The sequence below is a fragment of the Poeciliopsis prolifica genome, unplaced genomic scaffold, assembly GCF_027474105.1.
Source record: "Poeciliopsis prolifica strain line A6 unplaced genomic scaffold, Auburn_PproV2 SCAFFOLD021, whole genome shotgun sequence".
In the NCBI taxonomy this organism is placed as follows: domain Eukaryota; kingdom Metazoa; phylum Chordata; class Actinopteri; order Cyprinodontiformes; family Poeciliidae; genus Poeciliopsis; species Poeciliopsis prolifica.
The window spans coordinates 6409624-6414852 of NW_026562396.1; positions in this window are offsets into that span (position 1 = coordinate 6409624).

The window sequence follows — 5229 nt, forward strand, 5'->3', positions numbered from 1 at the left end:
TGGCGGAGACGCTCCTTGGATGGATGATGTGTTCGGCCCTGAGGAAGAGGAGGGCGAGGCCAGGGAGATGCTGCTGTCCTCAGGGTTGAGGGCCTCATAGAGGAAGGGCGTCAGGTCCTCCGGTTCCTCCTCTACGAAGCCGTCGTCAGCCGCCTCCCCATCCTCCATACTCTCCAACCGATCCTCTTCTTCCTCGACCACGACAGTCAGGGAGCGACTGGACTGGCTGTACAGATACTCCATCCAAGGAGTTCTCCTGCAGAGAATAGTCCGGAATTGGAACAAAATAAGTATTCATCCATGCAAGTCAGCAGTGGCAGAAAAGTAAAGTAGAAGCATAAAGTTAATGAAAAGGCAATTCACTGCACTGAAGGAAACTTTCAGATACGACTTGGTTAAACCTTGAAGCAGGCATCACTCCCCTTTGTGCCAAAAAACCTTTTCATAAAATCTTTATAAAAAACGTTACATTTAACTCTTTCAGTGTGAAAAAAGTCTAGGTTTTATTTACAAAGTACATTTAAAAAGTGGTATTTTAAATCAAATGTGCTGCTTTTGTATCTGTACTATAACATAACTGAGAACATAAAAAAAAAACCAAATAAATAAATAAACTGTTGCACTTTGCTATTCATAATTGCTTGTCTTGTGAGAGTTTTGCAAACCCTTCGAGATCAAAAAGTATCATTCTGACCAGTATACGCTCCAGGAGGCTGGTAGCGCTCATCCAATGGAGCCTTGAGGATCTTCCGGCTTAGTCTGTCCAGCGCCTCCCTCTCCACGCTGCCGTAAATCCTCAACTGGGCAGCTCCCCAACCGCTTCCTCCATCCGGTCCTGGTTCCAGCGCATCAGGCCTTCCAGTAGGTAGGGCTGGAAGTGTGAGGCACGGCGCTGGTCCCTGCAGGTCAGAGGAAATGTATTCTACTTAAAACGATCAGGAGAGAAGCTGAGAAACATTAAAATGCTAATGAGTTACCTGGGATGAAGCGGTTGAGGTGGAGGTGGAAGGACTCCAGGGAGGTGGAGCCACGAATACAGCGGTAGCAGCAGAGCTCCACACCACCTTTCTCTATGTAGCAAAATCTATGTAGCGCATAAAATAAAGTCCAACGTAAAGTGGACATTGAGCTCAGACATTGTTCATTGGACATTGTTCATTGGTCATGAACAATGTTCCCTCTAATTGTTCATGTGTCTGGGCGTACACACAAGCTTCCTGGGCACACTGAGGACCACTGTGAGCATCATCAGTGTACACGGCGTGGCCACGCACAAGTATCATAAATCTGGGATCATAGAAAGTTGCATGGCTTATTAAAAAAATCTAATTACATCAGCCATTTTCATTCGTTTGCTTTTAATTTCAGTGATTTGCTCAATTAAAATAAAAAAAAAGGAAAGAAAACATTGTTGTTCATGAGATGCATGCTATAAGTAAGAGTCCTGCTTCAGCCAGGGTGAGAAATGAGACATTACACCTTTCAGACATAAATGTTTGTTCATATTAAAACATTCACATTTTGCACAATGAAATGTTTTCTGTAGCTTGTGATGCAGTATAAATTCTTGTAAAATATTTAATTACAGTTTTTTTCACGTCTGACCTTCTCACTTCTTCTCACTTCTCCAGTGGTTGTTCACTTAGCCCAGGTTGATGGTCAGTCTGCTTCTTGCTTTATCTACTTGAATTCAGCATATTGACTGTTAATGGCCTCCATAATCTGTGGGTGGAGGAGAATGGCCTCATACTTCTTTGCCAGTGTACAAATGTCTGCTTATCCATAGTCAAAAGTCTGAACTCAACATTTCAATATCAATTGCAGACCATTCCTTTCATTTGATTTGATTCCATTTGAAAGAAGTGCATTTCTGTTTTTTTTTTACTTTGGCTTGGTGAGTGGATGTCCCACGTAGACATGATAAGGTGATGGCTTTCACGTTTCTTAACTCTACCGCACTATTCTCACCTGCACGGCGCATATGACCAAGGCACGTAACCCACGTACACACTTTCGCTGCGTAGCGAAAGTGAATCGTATCGTATCATTGGCTGGATTCCTGTCACTCACTGAGTTCGATCGCAAAGTAGTACGGAAAAAAATTTTATTGGTCCATAGTCAAAACTGATGTCTGAGCTCAATGTCCACTTTACGTTGGACTTTATTTTATGCGCTACATAGATTTTCTTGTGCGCTGAGAATATGTGAGCAGTGCGCGATTGCGCAGGCGCGCAGCTTAGAGGGACCATAGATCGTGACGTAAATCTACAAATTATTGTGAAAACAATAACTGATTACTACAGCTGCACTTTATATATTGAAATAAACATTTAATTTGAACCGTTAAATCGTTTTTAGTGAACTACAATTTTTAATCTGCTGTATTTCTTTAAATTCACATTCATAATCTTCCTGCATAATTTCTAGATCGTTCCTCTTTAGGTAAAAAAGAAGAATTTTGATTTTGATTCTGTTCAGCTGAATTAAGTTTTGGCACATCCACATTGTTTAGTTTCTGTTCGATGCCTGAATGATTCAACGTTAATGAAACGGATCAGGTATGTCCCAGTGTGAGACGTAAGAAATCGCTGATTGCTCTGCGGCTCGTTTTTACTTTCAATCGGAAGTCATTCTGGCTTTAACGTGTTTTTTTTAACAACATGAACGTTCTTGGTGATATAAAAACGCTTTCATTAATGTCATTGTGTTTTTGTTCATGTTATACCTGGCTCCAGGTTGTACGGTGAACCTCAGGGCCACCGTACAACCTGGAGCCAGGCTGGGGCGCTTTGGGAGCCCCTGGTGGCCAGTGGCTGATATGACAATAAAGAACCTTTAATCTCTGAACAATATCAACTATTTGTGCATCGAGAAATACACTTAGCATACTAAGGTAAATGTTATTTAATTTGGTTAAGAATAATTATCGTACTATCAATAAATAACTTCTAATGCATGTTGTTAGTTGCCAGAGCAACAATAACACCTTTATCAGCTCAGAGGTTCAAACTGATGAAAAGTGAGGATGGATGCTCTCTACTAAAGTATTCCTCGCCATCTTCCATGTTCTTTCAGCAAACAGTGGAGACAGAGTTGTTTTTGGTTTCTCCACCATTGACCGGCTACTTTACCCGCCATTGAAAGTTTTATTAAAGTTTGTCTGCTAGTCTGCAGCTCATGTGACCAAAGCAGGCGAAGAGGTGAAAGGTTAAAACAGTCAACATTGTCTTGTTGGGAAACCCCAAGATCACTGGGAGTCTTAAAAGATACATTTGATTATTTTAGTTCATTTTTATCTCCAAAGAGTGATGCTGCAAAAGTCTGAACAATCGCAAACGAACTGATTAGTGTGAAAAGACGTTCAATATTATTTTATTTTAAACACTTATTGAATGCTGAAACACCTATTCATTGATATTTTAACAATTGAATTGGTTTTTATCAATGCAATTCAGATTTTTGATCTGGGCCCAAATGGAAATGAGTTTGATGTCCCTGACATAAGACAAGAGAATCATGGACTATTTTGACTGTAAACAAGATATTTGGAGGTGGAATGATGTCACACCCCCAGCAAAGGGAGATTCTGTGATGTCACTGGCGATGCCGTCTGTGATGTCATCAACTGCAGAATTGTATGTAACACAATTCTGCATATTTGTCATTGCTCGCAATACTACTGACCAGTTCAGACGCTCGCAAACCCCTTAAGATACTTTATCGACGATTTTATTGATAGTGTTTGAGAAAATGTCTCAGCAAAATGCAAGATCAACGATGATGGGATTTAATCCAAGGAGGGGAAACCACCAACACCCCCAAGGCAGGAGCTCTACTGCCAACCCTGATGATATGGAAAGAGAGATCCATCGACTGAACGGCCTTTTGAACAAGGAAAAGGCCAAAAGGATTGCAGTGAGAGAGAAACTGGAGGAAGAGCTCCAAGAAATGGAGTTTCAACTGAAAAAGCAGGAGGAACTGAAAGTTGGCTATTTTGATCAGGCTTGCAAAGCGAAGGCCGAACTGGAAAGGCTGGAGAAGTTCAGAGACGTGGAAGTCCTGAAATTTGATGTGATAGCTTCTCAGGCTCAGCTTGAAATCAAAGATATGGATAAGGAGGAAATACAGCAGAAATATGAACAAGTGAGGGTCTCCTGCTTTCACACAGTTGAAGCATTTATGGACGAACTGCATGAAGAGAAAGAGAAGAATAAGGCATTGGAAGAAGAAATGAAGGAGCTCCAGAGGTCATTCCAGGAGCTCAATGCTAAATATAACGCGGACATGATAAAGAGGAGGGAAGAGACCAAGTCACAAACATTTTACGAGGAAAAGATTAGTGAAAAGCAGCAATTACTGGATATTGTGAAAACAGAGATGGAAACGATGAGGGTAGAAATGATAGGAAAAATTGAGTCAATGCAAGAATCAGAACAACTTTTACAGAGAGAATTGGAGGAATCTAAAAAATCGTATCATGATCTGACTTTGGTCCATGAGAAAGAAATCGCAATCCTGAAACTAGACCTGGAGCGATGCCAACAGGAGCTAAGGCAAGAGAAAGAAGATCATTTAGAAAACCTTGGAAAAAATAAGGAGCTGACCGACGAACTGAAAGCCCAGAAAGAAAGTGGAGAGATCCTGAGGAAGCAAATAACAGAAGACAGAAGATTATTCCTGGAGAAGACAGAGGAGAAAAAGAAGCTCATCGACATATTGGAAATGAAAAAACTGTCCTGCAGAAAACATCAAAAGTTGAGATAAACTGCCTGCAAGAAAAACTGAGCAACGTCATGGAAGAACTAAAAAATGTGGACATTTTGTATCAAGACCTCTCCATCCGATATGAAAGAGACATCAGTTCACTTAAAAAATCAGCAGAACGAAACCAACGTCAAAGTTTTTCTGTGGAAAATATTGTTGAGTCTACGAATGATTTACCGTCAACCAACACGGCGAGTCCTCAAGAAGAAGAGGAGGAGGAAACATCAGTCGGCCATGTTGACCCGATTAATGATTCAAATGATAACATGGATTCAGACGAGGAACAACCTGGACAATCTGAACCAGAACCAGAACCAGAACAAGAACAAGAACCAGAACAAGAACAAGAACCAGAACAAAAACCAGAACAAGAACCAGAACCAGAACCAGAACAAAAACCACAACAAGAACCAGAACCAGAACCAGAACCAGAACCAGAACAAAAAACAGAACAAGAACCAGAAC